Below are 19,586 nucleotides of genomic sequence, written 5' to 3' on the forward strand. Positions count from 1 at the left end.
GGGGGGTCGTCGCTTACTGCGGCTCCGGCTCCTCTGGCTGTAGCAGCTCCGAGTCGCTGAGGGCGGAGAAGCTCGAGGCGCCCTCGCCGTGGCCCCGCCCGGGGGCTGCCTCGCCTCGCCTCCCCGCCGGGCCGGGCCTGGGGGCCGGGGCTGCCTCCCGCCTCGGCGGGGCCCCGCGGCGCGGTGAAAGCCGCCCCGGGTCGGCTGTCGCGGCAGCGCTCGGGGGCTGCCTCGCCTCGCCTCCCCGCCGGGCCGGGCCTGGGGGCCGGGGCTGCCTCCCGCCTTGGCGGGGCCCCGCGGCGCGGTGAAAGCCGCCCCGGGTCGGCTGTCGCGGCAGCGCTCCCGCCGTCACCGCGGGAAAGCCGAGCTCGCCCGCGCGTCCCCGCCGGAGAGGGGACACTCGCGGCGGCCCCGAGCCCGGGTTCGCTGGCGGCTCGTGTGCCGCCTTCCAGAAGCATCGGGGGAAGCGCAAGCCCCGCTCGCTCTCGGGTGCGAGAGCTGCTGTTGGCATCGYTGGCGTCGCGATTGCCGCGCCACGAGCCTTTCCCAGCGCGAGGCCGGATTTTAAACACGGAGGACCCTCGTCGGTGGTGTGGGACACGCTCCTGGCTGTGCGTCCGGCCTGCGTTGGGTCTTGGCTGCGTGTCCACCCCGCCGGTGACATGGGACACGCTCCCGGCCCACGCGCCCTTCGAGCATGTCCCTGAGTGCTCCGCTCCTCGCGGCAATCGGAAGCGCGGTAAGTGAGGAGATGCGTTTTCTGCTCCAACAGGTTTCCCTCCTTAGGAGAGGTTGGGATGAAGCACGCGCTTTGCGTGGACTCCTGTGGAAGTCATTGCTTGCACCTGCAAATTTACAGCTGGGAGTAGAAATGAAGTGCCACGAAGACTCTGTGCCACTTATTTAGTTGTTAGGACCTTTAATTTCCAGTTAATCTTCAYGTGAGTTTTGCCGCAGAGTTTTCTTAGCTGCCTGCCCCCTCCGTACCCGCAGATTGCCGCCTGCAGCAGTGCCCAGAGCAGGTAATAAATCCTCGGGGAGCTGGGGAGCCTGCCGTGGTCTGTCAGGACAAGCGGCACGGCGCCAGGAGGGATGGTGACCTTATCCAGACACCGCGCAGACTTCTCTCCGTGCAAACCACTTTGTTAGACGTCTTCTGGTTATTTAAATCTGCTTCCCTGGGGGAGCTTGGCAGAGGGAATCATCCTAGGGTTGTGCAAAGCGGTGTGAGAGCCGCTAGGTGCCTCTTTCCCTGGCAGGCACCTGGAGGTGGGCTTTCCTTTGCTCCTAGACGGAAGTAGAGCGTGACAAAACTGTGTTCAGTGCTTTTAAATAGAGGAAGGAAGATTCTGACTGTTCTCACCAGATGATCCGATATGATATCATTACAATGCACTTTGTCCTCCAGATACTTACCTTTCTATTGGAAAAAGTTCAGAAAAGGACATTTAAACCACTTGTGTGGTATATGGTTCTCTTGCCTAAGGAGGTTTTGCATTTAGTCTTCCAAGAATCGTGGGGAACCTCAYGTTTAAGGGCCCTGTTCCTACAGCCCCTTATCTTTCCTTACCCTTTCTATTTGCAGGAGGAACAGTGGGAAATACAAAGTCATGAGTAGGTGGGTTATGTGTTACTCTCTTGGTTTTGATCTGTAGGTACAGCTGGAAGTGCAAACAATGCCAGTATATGATGTTCCCTCTTAATTTACAGGCCTCTGAGGCATGCCTTCCCTTGTATAAAAGATGTGTCAATCCAGGTACACAAGATTTTGTGCAGTATTTGCCCGGTGGTCTATACTGTCACAATTCTGTTCTGTGACAGTTTCTGGGGTTAGGAATAGCAGCAGCTAGCACGTGTTCAGTGTGAATGAGGATACTTAAAATTTCCTACCAGTAGAACTCAAAAACAGGTTTTCTCCTAGCAGACGGGGTTTCCCCAGGTATTCATTTTCTCAGAATGAAACAAATTTGTGAAGTACAAACACATCTATAAAAGACATTCTTAGACCACTTCTCTTTGTAAAGCTACAGAAAAGTGAAGATTGTGTTTAAATTTAAATTAATTCAATTCAGAGCTTGCTGGAAGCACGGAGAGCCTGGTTTGTCATGTTGCTTTCTCTTAAGCAAACTGCCAGGCAGACTGAAATAGCTCCGGTTTCCAGATATGCCTAGCTCTCGTAGAGTGTTTATAGGCTGGATGCAGAATGGCAGAGCCACATGATTTCAGCTGAATGCAATAGTGGTATAACAACATGCTGTTTACTTTCAGTGCATGTGTGCACCTCTAAGCATTTGTGCTTAGGTAAAGTGCAGAAAGGCACTACATGACTTTTGTACTTTAGATGCCTGTTTGGACAGCCATGCAGAGATCACTGTTCACACAGCTTGTGCCTGGGTTTATCTTTGCAACAGGGTACCGCTTTGTTGTGCTGGGATCTCGGGAAGAAAAGCGTTCTTTCTGCGGCAGGCCCAAAGTTGAGCACATAGTTCTCATCTCGAGTGTCAGCTTCTGAGACTGTCTTCTCATTACTAGGTAATAGTATGCGCGAAGCAGTAAGTTGCTCATCTCTGGTTAGGTTTCTTGGATGCTAACTTCCTGATTGTCCGCAGAGGAAGAAGAATAAATACAGCCTGTTTCAAGTCTCATGCATTCAGCATAAGCATCAGTGAACATCTGTTCTCCATCACAATCTTCTTCCCCATCTTGTATGTTCCCAGGGAAGCATTACGGTCTGTCTATCTCTCTGGGACCTTATGTGTCAGGTAGTCCCAGAAGCAAGGGAGGCAGACAYGCTTTGCTTTAGTGCAGGGAAAGGCTTTGCTGCCTCCTGAATCTCATACTCAGAGCATCAGAACTTCTGGTGCTTCTTCACCAGAACTCGTATAATTCAGTTCTGCTGAGAAGTTTTAAATTCTTCAGTCTGCAGAAAAATTGGATTACTTGGCAATCCACTCCCCTCAGGTCTTTCAAAGTAAGTTTGAATGGTCCAGTGCCACTGGTTGACACGCTCCCACGCTGGCATGTAGACTGCTTTGGTACCATCTCAGTTCATGCTGTAATTGCTTCCCTAAATGAAGACAGATGTCTCCATTAGTCTGATCTGAGCATTCAGCATGTTTGTCTGATGTGATTTGTAGCGTGTGCTTTGTTTATGATGCGCTCAACTTTGTCATCATCAGTGCATGAACGAGTTTCACTCTAATGACAATTAAATGTTGTTAGATATTTTAAAGCTGTTTCATATTATCTTATCAGATTTGGCAGAAGGGTGCAGTACATCTATTAGGGAAGCTGATAAGGTCTTGTCTTTCTTTTTAATGCAAGTCTATGTGTACTAGATAATCATGCTGAATTTTAGTCATTAAAACACCTCCTAAATGTAATTTATCAAGTAATTTTCCAGCCACTCTTGGAAAGTAGAATGAACAATGAAATCAAGGCATCTCTTCTAGGTCACTGGTTCAGATCCAGCTCTGATTGATGAATTGTGTGGCTTAAGAAGCAATCAAGGTTGCTGCTTATGGAAAGCATGCTTGGCTTTACTATTTAAATTTGGAACTAGGGAAAGGAAAATCCAGTTATGGATTTATTTTATGTCTGTGAACTCTTGATGTAATATGAAAAAACTATTTATGGCTGATCTTCATAGCAGTCATTTTTACATGTTATTGGATAAAGTCAAGTATTTTGAGAATGAGGTGTGCACTTCAAAATGACAGGCAGGGCACTATAGGCATGAATTACTATAACACATTGCTGTGCAGTTAGTTTAATGGAACTCAAAATCACTTAGAACCTTTCTTTGGGAAAAGACTCAGGATGACACAGAAAAATAACTATCCCTGTTCAAATTATGGTCCTGTGGATTTGTTTAACAAGAGGCTTTGATGTTTATAGCCAGAGTTATGCTTCCATTAGATTTTTTTGATAACAACGGATGCTTATTTCTCTCATTCATGACATGTCATCTCAGAAGGCGTATGAATTTATGGAAAGCACAGTGACACTTATGTACTTTCTTTGTAAAATTGGAAGTTTTTGGCACAYGTAGGTGTTTCAAACACAGAACTCAATAAGCTGTTGAGCCACTGAAAATATAAATCTTCCAATGTTTAATTTCAGCAGTGGCTATATTCCAAAGTGAGTGGGAAAGAAGAGGAGAAAACAAAACTCATCAGTTTCCAATTTTATTCCTTGGAGCTTTTGAAACTCAGATAATTCCTCTTCTGGGCAGAAGGTGGCGCTGGTAATACAGAAATGAAAGCATAATCCTCTGCTTTTATTTTTTTTTAACTTGATAAAACACTCTTGTATTTGAATAATGTCTTGGAGAGTTTATTCTCACCCTTAAAAAATGAGCATTGCCCCTTTCTCGGTTACAAAGCGTCCTATTCTGCCTCTTGCAGAGAAGTAATCTACAAGTTGTCTTGTATTGACTTSAGAGAAACATTTTAAGATGTAGACTGCATGCTTTGGGTCCTGTCTTGTCAGAATATAGGTTAGTGCAGACAGGCTAACCCAACTCATGGGTTAGACGCTTTTGTCTGGGAGGCAAGTTATACAATCGTGTGCACGGATCTTCCAGATAACAGCATATTTGAGCAGCTGAATGAAACAGAGCCTATATCCACAGAGCTTCAGAACAAAACACAACAGCTAATGGAAACTATCAGAGAACATCTTAAAAATATGTCTGGACTCCATAGATGAGTTAGCATCTCATGTAAATTGTTGTAGCTCCAAAAGTTCAAGATAACAAGACACATGCAAAAGTGATTACAGTTCATTAGTACTTCCTGATGTATTTGCATAAGCAACATTTAAAGTGGTAATTTGATGTCTTGCCAGGCATCAGTTGTCTTATTTAAATAGTGTTTTTCATGTGCATTGTATTTTCTAGGTAGAAGACAGGGTTCCTTCTGCAGAAAGCTCCTATAAAATTAGAAATGATGATATGATTAATAGTTTAAGCAACGCAAGGGAAAGAGATAAGTAATAGCTTCCTCGTTATTACATTGTTGGGTAACAAGAGTGCGCTGGCAACTATGCTTAGCTGTAGAATTTTTTAGCTTTAATAATTGAGCTGAGGTTTCCATTACTATAACACTGCATCTTTACATGTACTAAGCAGGACAGTTTTATAGGTATTGATGAATTGTTATGGAGCTTGGTGCCATATGCAGAAAAAGCAGTCATTATACCATTTACATTACTTTATTAATTTAATGAGTTTGGCTCTATTCCTAGAAATGATGTTGGCATTTTTGCTGTCTCTGCTGATTCAGAATGCCATTAAGATGGGGATATGTGGAGAGATGTGACATCAAAGAACAAAGTGGGTTTGAAAATTGCATGTGTGTGGATGTGTTAGCACTTTCTGCCAGTGTCAATAGCCAAAAGAAAGTTTGATTTATTTTAAATCTGAATTGGGTCTAGACTCTTTATGGCACTGCCAGCCCTCAGGGAATGGTTTCTTATCTGAAATTTCCAGTGAAGGTCCTATTATTGCCTGGTGGTTTAAAAACACCACTCTGGACTATTTCTTCCAAATGAATAACTGAAAAGGTTTTTCTGCAGCTGCTTCATTTGTTGCAGTAGTTATGACCAAACCAATGTTTTCTAGGAAAACTCCTGTTTTCTTTCCCTGTCGTCACCGAGGTGACCATGCTTTTGATGCGCATTCCTTGTCTGTTCTCTTGCAGAAGGGAAAAGTGAAGGAGTAATTCCTGCTCTCCTCCCTGCAGTGGGCGACAATGTATAGCATTTGCGAAAGCACTTTCATGACTTGACCCCTGTTATCAAAAATGCCTTACTGCTCAAGAGTCAGTTTTGACTGAGAGGCAGCTGTGGTCAAGCTCTGATGTTCCCAGGACACTTCTGAAAGTGAGACTTAGGGCTTGTAGCAGGTTTTCAAAGGTATTTGGACAGCTAGCCACAAATGCTTAAAAAGGGGGGGGGGCTGGGGGCTCCTGTACCCACCCTTATGTATCTAAAAGCCTTTGGAAGTCCAGCCTTGAAGTTCTGAAAACATTAGCTATGCTTGGAGTCAGGGCTGAACGGAGAGCAAGAAACTTAGTGCATTGATGCCAGTGCAGCCTGTGCCGAGGAGCCTGTGCCGAGGGTGCCGGGGAACGTGTGCYGAGGAGCCTGTGCCGAGGGTGCTGGAGATCCGCAGGCGGCAGTGCTGGGCGTGTAGGCTCAGCAAGCAGCATTGTTGTAGTTTATCCGTTAGCATGTACTACCTTAACACAATGTATTCAGAGCTACTCTTAAGAGCTTTCGATTTTATTTTGGAAGGCAGGAGAGACTATTTGGTCAGATGTCTTCTCTGCAATCTTGTTTTCTACTTGGGTGCTTGAGGATAGGAGACGGGGAAGAAGCTGAGCTATAAAAAGAAAGGGGAGAATGAGGAAGGGAAATCCAAAACGCTTGCCAAAAGATACTGGAACTTGTATTCTCTGTATCAAATTTTTTGGTGTTTGACGCTGCTTTGCCTGTGTCCATGCTGAATATTGCTGTATAATCTAGGGTGCCCATTGTAACTCTTGGCAAATAGCAAGGGTTTTCTGACTTTGTTTATATTTTTTCAATGCCAGGAAGTTTTCGTTTCATGTTGCTTGAAGGAAATCTACAAAAAAAACCCCAAACTCGAACTGAAATAATGAAAACAAAAATACATGTTTCATTGTAGTGGTTGTGAAAGATGTGTGCACAGACTCTGGGCTTCTAAACTACAGTTCAGGCAGTCTGCCCTGGAAAGAGGCATCTGCTGAGCAAAAAGCAAATGAGAGCAAATCTGTTATCACAGTCAGTGGAGACCATCCATTTGGATCCCTGTTGTAGGTGTGAATGTTGCCTTGGGTGAAGGGCAATTGATTTTTAAAGGCCCGGAGCAATTGTTCTGAGAAGTAATCTATTCTTTCCTGGAACAGCGGGCAGAGATTTTTATTCCTGCGTTAAACCCAGTATCCTGAATCTGAATTTAATTTTTTTCTTGCTGTTGTTTTTGGAGGGAGGAGTGGGAAAGACTGGCTTGAGTGAAAAGCTCCCAGTGGCAGAGAGTTTCTCACCTCCTTGGTACTGTCCTTTAGGTTTACTGTTGACCGGTGCTATCTTCTTTCTAATTTTTCTTAGTACTAATAAAAAGGAAGCTGCTGTTTGAACTGAGTGCAAATGCCTTGAATGAACAATATACTGAATCCCTCAGCATCACTGGCCAGTGCAAAGAACCATCATTTTTCTTCCTGTGTAGATCCTTTAGGATGAACATTCATTTCGTTTCATAATTGCCTGTCCAGTTAACACACAGGGCCCAAATCTAACTTACCATAAAAGAGGATGAAAGGATCTTTCAAGTTGAGCTGATCTATGCTGAATGTAAGACTGATGTATTGAGGATGAGGATTAAGTGCTTTATTTTATTTGAAAGCAAGCAATATAAAAACCAAAGTCTCTGAATTGCAGGCAGTGGCTGGTTGTGGTCGTTTGCACAGGAGCCACAGAGTGGCAGCATTGCTTTGTCACAGAACAGCTTTCTGCATTGGCTCGTGTGCCAGTGCTTCATACCTGAAAAATAAAAACCTAGCACACCGTGGCATGTAGAACCTGAAAATGAAAGAAAAATAAATCATTTTAGTCGTAGGAGCTTAGAGCTCACATGCTTGACTAAAATGGGAAAATCTTTGTTTGCAACTTTGGAGATACTGCAAGYAGACCTCAAAACTTGCACACAATAAGAGCAGCTTCTCCAAAATTGAACTGCTCTGCTCATATTAGGAAAAGTTTAATGTCAACAGCATGCTTTGCAACAAGCTAAAAAGGCATTTTTGTTTTCATGGTGTTAATGAAGTTTCCTTTACAACTTTACCAAATCCTACAATTTCAAAGAATTTTTGTCCTAATTAGAAGAAACAAATTAGGTTTGCTTGAAATCTTTCCATGTTATATACTTGAGATTTAGACAATAAATGGTAAAAGAGCATTCAGCTTGGATACATCGTTGGAGTTCTTTGAGAATCAGGCTGCTGCTCTTGAGTCCCCGGCCTCTTGAGCGAGTTGCAGATCACTAGAGCAGTGCTCACATTGGTGTTATTCCTTGTTTTGCGTTGGTACCAGGGAATCGGTCTATCGCATTTGCAGCACACAGAGGAAATAATGACTTGGATTTCAGGACACATCCACCAGTTGTTGAAGCAAATGGATGTACACCTGGTGGAGACAGATCCATGGAGTAGGAAAGGAGCATTACTGACTCCCTTCAAGGCCTGTAAATCTCCTTCCCTGTACAGTGACTGCTAAAATATTCARGTCATGGGCTAGCTAGTGTAAGTAGAGTCAGTTTTACTATGAGAGTACCATGCTGGTTTAAATCAGCAGAAGACCTCTTTCAGCCATTGGGAGTACTGAGTAATACTAGCTACTGTGGTAGCTAGGTAGTTTTTAGGTTCTTCCCTAAAAAATGCCCAGAACCCATCACTCCATGGGTAATCAGCAGAAGCTGTAAATACTCACTGAGCCTGAAAAGAAATCCTTAGGGACAGGATCCTGGATCTAGTTGTCTTTTTACAGCAGGGACACCCTGATTCCGTTTTGTAGTAGGATTTCTGGATGTAACCAGAGGTTGGAGACACTATTGAGAAACTCTGTTGTCTTGTTCCAGCTGCTGGAATAGGCTCTTGTGCCTGGGGCAGTCTAGAGTAAGCCTCCTTTAAAAACAAAAGCAACAAAAACCTTATATTTCCATTCAGCAAGATTTAAAAATATATAAATGTGACTAAAATTCATTCCTTGAATTCACACTTGGTATAACTCAATCTCTTGAAATGCTCTAGCTTTGGGTTCATCCAGATGAGGATCTGAGATGTTCAGATAAACRGACAGGGGAGCAAAAATATTTGGAAATCAGTACTAGGCATAGTACTGTGGAAGAGTGTGTTGGATAAGTTAGCTTGGATCTGTATATCATTTTCTATGTTATGTATATGAATACTGCAGGGCCTCAGTTTTTGCCCTGCTGGGTATTGCTGAAGGTATTAAAGGTGTTTCCACTTTCTGCAGAGGTTACTTCCCTTTGCAGTGAGGTAAATAGGACTGGGTGCCTTCATCCAGTTTCTGTCAGGGAAGACCTGGAGCCTTGGCATAAACCATGAGGTTTAGGAGGTCCTTCTGGCTTTGTGCTGGAGAGGTTAATCCTTAGCAGAGGGACTGTATGGGCTGCTGGAGGCAATACCATCCTAAACTACTGTAGGAAAATTTGGCAATGCTGCTTCTAGACTCATGAGTGTAACGCCTGCGTCCTTTTTCCAAAAAAACAGCCTTCCAGGGTCTTCTCCCTTTGCATTTGTCTTCATTGGCTGCAGTAAGAAAAATGCTGCCAATTAACTATTAACTGAGAAGCACTCTTTGAAGTTTCATGAAGCTTTTTTCCCCCCACAGTTTGGAAAAAGATTGGTGACAGATTTGTATGAACTTTGATTTTTCTGAAGAGTTTGATCTAGATGTTAATCCCATAAGCAGCTCAGCAAAAGGGAAGGGTGATGGCAGAGAAGGCAGTCACATCACAAGAACAGATTTAGGGAACATTTTCTGCAAAAACTAGGGACTTTTCTGTGGTGAGGATTCTCACTGCTTCATAGTTTTCCACTTAAAAGCATGGCAAGAGCTGTGCTTTGCATGTAGTGAGAGCTTCCTGCTTGCATCTGGGTGCCCTGTGTGAATTTGTAGTGTGTCTTCAAGACAAAATGGGCCTTTTGGGGGAGTTTTCATCTGCCACTTTAGAAACTAGTGACTTATTTATTGTTAACGAAAGCCGATATTCTGGAGAAGAGGATGGTACTGTGATCAGAGAGGTGCTGGTACAGCAGATGAGCTAGGCTGTCTGCATGCTGTTCAAGCTGACAGTTTTACCTGCAGCGCTCTTAAGCCTTGGCCCCACCTGAGATACAGAAAAAGCAGAGGAAGGCAGTTGAGGGAAGAAACGGTTTATCTGTCAGCAGCACTGACATCTGCTCCTTGGGAAGGAATGGGACTATTGATCAGTTATTCCCTTTGGCAGGTGTAATCTTGCTCCTTGGTTGGTTCCTTTAATGCTTCAGTACCCTCTGACCCTCATTCTCCCCTTGTTTTTTTTCTTTACCTTTGGTGAGCCCTGTTCCTCATTGTCACTGCATGAGTTAAGCTCTTCTCTGATGAGGTTATTTCTTTTCTGGGGAATCTGCGGTTTTGCTGTGCCAGTGCTGAACTTGTCCCCTGCATCTTGGATCAGTTGCTGATCTCTACCTACCATGTCGTCACAGCTCTGTTGGTATTCTAGAAAAAGACATTTATACAGAAGCAACAAACTGTTATGGAAGGAAGGGAGTTCTCAGCCAAATTTTTGTTAATGCAGCACTGCTACAGAGGACTGGAAAATCTTAGGAAAGCCTCATTCCGTGGAGTTGTACTTTTCTTCTGAAAATGGATATCGAAGTGGGAGCTTCCATCACATTAACAAGAATAGAGGCAGCCCCAGGATGGATAAGGAGGTCACATAGCTGCAATAGCCTTACATAAAGTCAGAATACAGATAATGTACTAGATGGGGATAACTGCAGGGGATAAGAAGCCTCTGGTTTTCATGCATGTAAATTTGTGCTGGATTATTGAAAGAGAAATAGGGTGACTGAGTTGTTTATGGAGGCTGCCTGTCCTTTTTAAAGGACTTGACCTGACATTTGCACTCTCTAGGTTGGGGGTCCAAGCTAGACTGCAGCCGGGATCATTAAAAGTCCAGATCTCTTGACTTCTGTTTTCAAGGCTGGCTACCTCTGGTGATATTTAGAGTGCTAGAGGAACCAAAAGCAGTGCTGTCCCCGTCTAGATGGAGCTGGCCACTCCATCTGCCACTGAAAGGTACAGAGAGAAAATCATTGAATAATTGTGTACTTCCAATAATGACAAACAAAGGTTTGGCTAAGGTTCAAGGGCTGACGAAAAGTCTGGCAGTTCCCATCATCTTAGGGCCAGTTCCACGGTCTCTAATTTCCATGATGTTTCTAGCTATATTTCATATGTCCAATAGGAAAGTAAAGTTTGGAAAGGAAAGCTAATAGATCTGTCTTCTGTGCACACATAGTACTGAGGTCTGTGAGATAAATTGTGTAGCTCTGTAGTAAAGTGCTAGACAGCATGATAAATTGTGCTGCTATATTATGCTCTGACCACTAATCCGTCTCCCCTTTGATTCTTCTCCCCCCCCCCATAATACAAGCCCCTCTCTGCAGTTTCAAACAACCTTTTTCTATGAAGAACCCCAGCACACACCTTCTCAGTTGCTACCAAAGTTTCCTCCTTTAACCTCCTGCTGGAATCTCCCTGCTGTTACCTGAAGTCTGAAGCTGGCTGCAGTTTGGCATATAGAAATGGCCATTCTGGGACAATCCAGTCATTCCTCTGTTTTTCTCCAATAGGAACAGTATTACTTTTTTTTTGCTCTCCTGCACTGAAAATGAAGCAGAAAAACAGAGGTTGGGCTGAATTTGGCATACTCTGTCCTCCCTCTGCTTGTTTTACTTGAGGTCTTTCTAGTGCATCTTTTATTTAATAAATTAAATATGATGGAAATAAAACACAATTATATAATTACAGTGTAAAGACACAATTGTGTACCACTGAAACCAGTGGGGATAACTGCCATCAATAAGCACGGCATCGTATCTAAAGAGTATTCTACTATATGTGGTTCTGTTTCTGAAGAAATGGCCACATTTACTGACAAGCAGAATTAATGTGTTGGTTTTTGTTTGCATGGATTTTGCAGGAGTAAAATCCAGCTTGTTTTCTATTTCTGCACTGTGAGAAGCATATTGATTTTTCTTCACTTCTGATTGTTCACATTACTGGATTGCTTTTAAACAGTTGACAGAGAGATCATTCATTTTCCTGCCCCAACATATCTTACAGTGCTTTTCTTTCCCCCCACAGTTATATATCGTATTGATCACATTTTACAAACTGCAGCCTGTGTACGTGTGGGAAAACTGTTCCTCTGGGTTTTTTGTTCTTTTCCTACCTTCTCCCCAGCAGCTTCAGCATCTGCTTTTCAGGCTCCTTACTGGGATATGTGAGACAAGGCTCAAACAAAACTCTTAAGCCAAAGATCAGAAAATGCCAAAGAGGAAGTGATCACTGGTAAATCTGGAGAACTGTAAGCGGTGTGCAGAGCAGCAATATTGAGCTTGGTCCTTTAGGTTCTGCCATTTTAGAAGCCTTGAGTAAGGGACGATTGTGCTCTCTGGTGATTAGGAAGCGTTCTTCCAACCCAACTGATACCATACCTGAAGAAACGTGTAGACATCTTTTCAGTGTAGAATCCACCAAGCTTTGCAATAGTGTCCTAGCCCAAACGTACACCTATTTAAGATGCATGCCTTCAGGTGCAAAGTCTTGTTCAAAGCCAGAAGATGGTTCTGTAGCACAGAAACAAAACATTTGAGGGTTGCAGCAAAGGAGCAGGCACTTAGTCTCATTTCTATTTGAAAAGTAGCATTAGCACAGAAAAAATCCAACCCTGAGYGTTAGTAAAGGATGCATGTAGCTTAAGTGGCTGTACTCTGAATATACTTACATGCTGCACAAATACATTATTTCATTCCTACTACTTACCCCTAGAGAGTGGAAAAGTGTAATTTTTTACGTTTGCAGATAGTGATAGTAAAACCTAGGCCACCTAAAATATGCAAGCTTGTCCTGCATGGAATTTATGTCAACCTCAGCAGGAACTGCACATATGAAAAGCCTTTGCCCAGAAAGGTTAAAATTAATGTCTTGTCTATTCAGCAAGACCATGAGTGAACTAGAAATAGTCTAGATGCCTGGGGCAGGAGATGGTGGGGGAAGAGCTAAACCACTGAGTTGATTCAAAAGAGAATAAAAACTTTCCTTCGTTATATTGTCTCATCCTTTTCATGTGTTTCTCTGATCACTTATTTTATCCACCTTTTGCTTAAGTATAGGACAGCAGGCTTTGTGGAAAAGGGTATTTATTTCTTAAACCTCTTTACAGTGGAAAATTAGTGGGGCCATTTATGATCATATTAAATACTATTATTATTGATAAAAGCATCATTACTACTATTAATCAGTACTATCATGATTAAAAAAAAAATACTGTGGATGAACGGTACCTTTCTGACTGTTGCTCCTTGTGAGGAAAACCTGTGTGTCCGTGACCATCCATGCTCCCTTACAGGCTTGGTCCAGGTAGCTGCTGGCTCTGGCTGTCTCTGCCCCTTTGGAGGTTGACTTTGCTTTTGCATTAAGGGCTGCAGCAGTTACATGTTCAGTCTACTCAAATATACCTGCACAGTTACAGCACAGATGATCTGAAAATTAAATGGCAGCATTTCATACGTCTGACTTACGCCCTCGGTGTAGCTCTAGGCTACAAGATTTTTTTTTAATGGGATTTAAATCCTTAGCTTCTAAGGCAATTACAGTGGGCCTGAAAGGCAGAACAAACCTCACCAGAGAACTTATTACAAACTTGTAATGAGGAGTGTGTTAATCAAAAAACTTGAATGGAAATGTCTGCTACTTGGCCATTTATAGACATTTATGAATGAAGTTATTTTTTCCGGGGGCTACTAACAGGTCTTCCCCAGAGAAGGAGACAATAGGTTGGAGAATATGTTCCCCCATTCCTSTCTCTATCTGGTCACCTCCTGTCAGTCTAAATGAAGCATCTAAACCTGTCTGACAAAACATCTTTACTAGAGGAACATGGATTGAATTTTTTAATGGCCCCACATGCTCCATATGCTTGTTACTTTGTTTTTAGGGCATTTTTCAGTGGACAGATTCAATTTAGTTCTACAACACCATATTGCAAAGCACTTAAATAAAATTAATGGCTAATGCAGCATTTCTCAAGAAAGAAGACAATGCGACTGTGCTGTGTTTCATCCTGTCAGTGCTTGCCCAGACACCTAATTGTGTGTTATATGTTGTCTCCCTTCTTTCAGGGAATAGTTCTCAGTGGTGTAAGTTGCCACGGAACTAAACCTATGAAAATTTAACTATCCTTCCCAACACCTAACATGCTTGGGGAGGTGCTCTTTTCCACTAAATACAGCTGGAACCTAGAGGGACCACTCTTTAATTTCATGTGCATTTAGGCACTTAAAATTTTATCTGAGCCTGAATATTCTTGAAATACTCAAACCAGCATAATAATAGGACACAGTAATGGTAATAGCTTTTCACTGGAACCAATCACAAAGGGATGTGATAAACATTGCAATGGTCTTTAGCCCAGGTCTGGAGGTCTGTCTTTCCAGAAATTCAGCTGTACTTTATTCACAAGGTGTTGGATATGAGGTGTATGGATTCCCTGCTGGAACTTCCACAAGGGATGCTAGATGACAGTGGTGAATTAATGTCCTTTGGGTCTACTTCTGTTCTCACAAATGCAGCAATCTGATTTTATGGGTCAGGTGAAATGCCATCAGCAGCTCAAACGTACCGGCTCTGTTGGGCAGTCACAGAGATGCAGCAGTTCCTTGTTGTTGTTTGCGCAGGTTTTGTAGAGGTTATGGTGAATATGGAAATGACCAACTGATATGGAAGGCAGCTGAGCAGCTGGAGTACCTATTGCTCATCGAGGTGCGAGACAAGCTGCAGAGGTGTTTGCAAGGGTGGGTGCTCAGGCAGCCGCGCAGCGCAGAAGCCAAGTGTGCGTGTGCTCTAGTCAAAGCTGGTCGCCAGTGGGGTGAGCGCCCAGAGCTCGTGGACACCCAGCCCTCGGGAACTGTCTTCTGTGATTGCTAATCCCCTCTCTATGTATACATTTCTGTTAAAAAAGATGCGCAGATGGGTGAAGAGAGAAGTAGTCTGTCCATGGAAGTTGGGCCCTCCCCAAGGAAACTGTAAGTGCGCAAATGGAAGTGAGAAGAAATTGTGCCCTTAGGTTTCCTGCACAGATGCTCAGGGAGGCTGCTTAGAGGACAGCCCTGTCCACGGCCCTGCTGTGGAGGGCTGGATGTGAGGTTGAACAAGTCATGCTGCCTCTTTGCGTCCTTCTTCCCCCCACCTTCTCTGACATCTATTTAGGCTGAAAGCCCTTTGGGAGGAAGAACTGTCTCTTCCTATTGCTTATACAGTACCTAATGCAGTGGGGTCCGGATTTCAGTGAGGGCTCTAGGCGACAGGACAACAATGCTAATAATGATGATTAATAATTAATTTATCACTTTACTCTCAGTGAATAATCTCTGATAATCATGCACAATTTGCTGCTTCGGTGAATATTCTGATAGTAAACAGATCTGTTAGAATAAAGTCTCAGGAAATGAACATAAAAGGAGTGAGAAAATGGTTGAGACTAATTAATTAAAAAAATTCAAAGGAACATTTGTGCATAATTGTTTGCAGTATTTGCCCATTCTAGTAATGGCCTAGATAAAATAAACACATGGGAAAGCAGATAAAAAGAAGAGTTGCTCAGTCTCTTACACAGTCCTTGTTAGAGAGCCAGAAATGCACCTATATTATTCCGACAAGGAGACTGTGTCCTCCACTTGCAGAAATACAGACTCAGTGATGTAGGAAGTCCTTTTTCCTTCTTTAACCTCATTACAGAGTGAAGGAAATGCAGTAAGAAAAATCTGCTTGCCACTGAAACAATTATGTAGAAATTAAATATTCACAGGGYCCAAATGATTGGGGCATCCAGCTTACAGATCAAAATCAAGCCCGCATTGGAAATGCAGAGAAAATTACCTTTTCACGTGGCATTGCACTCAACTCAAGTAAGCGTGAGTTTGCATGTAACTATTTGTAATAACTAAATTACATAGAAAAGTGTCAGTTATTACTATAAAGCATACATGGTGGTCTCTTACAAACTTTCCCTGTTTGCTCCTTTTTTTCCTTTTCCTTTGATTACTGGGTTGCTGGATTCCTAGGGCTGTGCTGATTTATACCAGTAGTAGACCTGGCCCTTATTTCCATTTGTGTTCATTGCAGAGCTTTTTGTGAAAAAGGCAGATACCAGCAGCAGTGAGATTGTATCGGGCTGCAATGTTATTATTGGAAACTATTGAAACCCATCTCTGTTTCCAAATGTAAATCTCCTTCAGAAACAGATTCCACTTGAAATATATTGTTTTATTTGTAACATGGTGTTTACAGTGCCTGCTCATATTATTGCTTCACTGATGTATAGTGATGATGCATAAGTTAGATTTCACAACGCTGAGAAAATTAGTGCTTCAGAAGAATTTATCTCCCCTGTTATTGATGTTCTGTCAGTAGCAGCATTTTAATATTCTCTCCAGAGAGACTAATGATACTGACAAAAATCACTGAACTTCTGTTCTCGTCTAAATACCTAGATAAAAGATGTCATTTCTGTATGCAAGAAACACTATTTGGTGATAGCAAACTGTTATCTGTTTTTCCCTTTGTGAATAACAGGATATTTGTTAGGTTTTTTTTTTGTTTGTTTGTTTTTCTGGCCAACTTTCTGAAACATGATTTGGCAGGTGTTATTTACTTGTGCTCTGGTCTCTTACATCTTTGTCTACAGAAGTATTAAGGCATTTAACTTTCATTTAGGCCATTGATTCTCATTACTTCCAACTAGAAATAACATGTCTGAATACTTAGGAGGATCTGAGTCTCCCTGCTGATCTTTACAACACCTTGGTTACTACCCAACTTGTTTCCAGCATGATTCAGCTCTGATGGGCAGCAACGCTACTTAGTGATTACTGGCAATGAGAATGCTAGAACAGCAAAGCTCTGATCTCAAATATGGTTTGCAAATCTACCCCAACCAGTATGTTTGGAGAGATGAAGCCCAGCCAAAAGCTGGATACAGGCTTTATCCAAAAATGGCTTTGGACTTGAGGTTAGCTTTGTTTTTGTGTTAAATGTGATCATAAAGGCTTAGTTTTTCAAGTCATGCGAAGAGTAAGTCATCTAATTCTTGTCGAATAGTTTAAGCTCCTTTGATCATCACATGCACTAATCACGATTTTTAGCAACATCCAGACTGTAACCTGGAGYCTATCATCACAAGCTTAGGAGTGTTTGCATCTGTTTTCTTCCATTGCACAGCAAGATTAAAGTCAAATTTTGGGGTTAAGTCTTTCTGAAGTTTCTGTTTTCTCTTTGCATTTGTCCCACTAGCAGTATGCCCTTTCTTCCCTTGAAGATCAGAAGCACCCTGAGGACATGATGTTGGTGTTGCTAGATTTGTGAATTGGTTTTCATTCTTTCAGTAGTTGAGAACAGATGGTTTTCTGCACACAGTGCAAATGAACTAGGCTTTTGCAAAATAAATTCTCTGTTAATGGGTAAAGCAGCCAGTTCTCACTGAAGATGAATACCCTAGCTAGTGGTATAGCTTGTGGACTGCCTGACAAGGTTTGGGGTAATACAAGCCATGTCTGTGTTCCTCAGCTATGTTAGAGGGAGGTGGAAGGGCAGCTCTTGGGTAATAAGAGTCATTTGATTTTTGGGCATAGGGATTGACTTCTCAAGTATATTAATTAGTAGAAATGATGGAGACAGTCTATCTGAAGTAGAGCATTATTAACTGAAATGCGAACAGTAACAAACTTCATATGGGCCGTCGAGCAGTCAGTGGATAAAACGAATGGTTTACCATGGCAAGCTCTGAGCTGGAGCGGATCAGGAAGCCTAGAGAGCAACGGTTGCTTCTTACGGCTGATCCTTGGGACAAAGCAACTTCCATCCACCTCTCTCAAATGCAGGTTTCGAATGGGCTGTTCAACTGAGGTTTCACCCAGCTGTTTATTTTGGCAGTAGCTCAAGTCTTGCCAATGCTGTACTCTGTGAATGTTTCATTCAGTTGCTCTTTGATTTTGTTTTTAACCAGATTTATTAAATGACTCCCCTCGAATATCCATCGTCACATACTCGTAAACTTGTGAATAAAACCCTGTTGGTGGGAAGAACTGCTAGCAGCTTTCCTATGCATTAAAAGCATGTGCATTTCTAAAAATAAAAATGAGAATATAATATTTTAAAATTATAAGGAATTTAAATATTAAATAACTTGGGCAGCTGATTTGAAAGTAAAAATCCAGGGAGGCATTTCTTCATTTTCTCATTTAGCTACCTAAAGCAAATCACAATGGCGATGCAAGATGCTTTCATTGAAGGACACGAACGTTTGCCAGTACTAATCAAAACAGCGCAGGCTTGAGAATACTGGTGTTCTCAGGCTTGGCCGAGCAGCAGGGCAGCCTGCCAAACTCGGCATGTTTGCTGGATCTGCTCTACCTTTGAGCCGCAGAGGGACGGCATGCAGAACAGCAGTAGCATAGCACAGCCCGATCAGGGAGCAAACCCTCCCAGGCCCACCTTTCTCTGAAATGTCCTTGGACCGGCTTCAGTCTCGTTCATGGGACCGTGTTGCCACAAGAGCAATAGTGTCTTTCTTCTCTTTTGTACTGGAGCTAAACAATGCTTTAAAAGTCGTAAGATCCAAAGCCTCGCGCTCCTAGTGATTTCCTGAGGCTGTAGACCCCAGTGCTACCCATCGCTAAGTGAACATTAAATCTCCATCTTATAGGCATGTCATGGGGCTTAATTAATGCTTCTGAAGTACTTTGAAATCCTTGGATGACAAGCAGGCTAAAATATTGCTAGTCCCCTGGGGAGCTTTTCCCCTTTAGCAGGGGATCTTGGGTTTTTTATTTAGTGCGCAGTGTTGTCTGAGGACTATCCTGACAGTGATTATTGCTGAGGCAGAGCAGCAACACATTCACAGGGTGCTGCTGAATTTTTAATAGACTCTGCAATGGAGCAAACAATCCTTCTTGCACCGCTGCAAAAAGCCTGACCTGAAATTCTGCCTCCAGAAAGTGCCGTACAACTTAATGCAAAAAAAGGCATACACAAAAATCACAGTGCAGCATGATCAGGTTCAAGAGGTCGCAGGGTTTTTTTCTCATACATAGCCAAAAATCTATAGTCAAATATCAGTCACATATATGTATCTTATCTCTAGGGATGCATGTGTATGTGTGTGCGTGTTAACCTTGCACTATATCTTTTAAGTTGGGTAGTACTCTCTTCTTATAGCTTGGGGGAGGTTTGGGGCTGTTCAACAATGCTAATAAACAATGTTACTGTAATGCAGATTATGTAAATGTATCAGTTTTTCAGCCTTTTCTTGTACTACCCATGAGAGCAAGTGTTTTCTGGTGTGCGAACAGGCTGCAGAATTGAATCCTCTTCCTTTTTAAAAAATGCTTTACAAGAACAGAATTGTCTTCAGAGGTTCACTTGTCTAATATCCTAACTAGTGACTGTGAGCAGAGCACCACACTGTGCAGAAGCCAAATAACCCTCCAGGAATTCTTCCTATTAAAATAATTGCTAGGGCAGAGGAATACTGCAAACAGCTGTGGTTCATCCCATAGACATATTCTCTCTCCTTTTGGAGCCTCAGCTTCCAACTTATGCCAGAACCCATCAGCTGCAGGAATAGTGGAACATATTTCCTTTGCTGAAATGAAACGATTACTGTCGAATAAATATGTTATGCATAGACCTGAACTATCCAGTGAGTATTG

General features: G+C 42.8%; 1 long non-coding RNA gene across 9 annotated transcripts in view; it reads left to right on the forward strand.

Moving 5' to 3' along the window:
- Positions 1-19,586, forward strand: part of LOC112968218 — a 34,825-nt gene that overhangs the window by 1,530 nt on the left and 13,709 nt on the right. For 8 of the 9 annotated variants that reach the window (XR_003254306.1, XR_003254299.1, XR_003254303.1 and 5 more), the window contains exon 1: positions 456-739. This is a non-coding gene — a long non-coding RNA (uncharacterized LOC112968218). Of the gene's footprint in view, positions 1-455; positions 740-772; positions 1,023-19,586 lie in introns of those variants that run through there. The other variant, XR_003254300.1, reaches the window with a different exon arrangement.

Source organism: Apteryx rowi, unplaced genomic scaffold (assembly GCF_003343035.1).
Source record: "Apteryx rowi isolate R43461 unplaced genomic scaffold, aptRow1 scaffold_307, whole genome shotgun sequence".
In the NCBI taxonomy this organism is placed as follows: domain Eukaryota; kingdom Metazoa; phylum Chordata; class Aves; order Apterygiformes; family Apterygidae; genus Apteryx; species Apteryx rowi.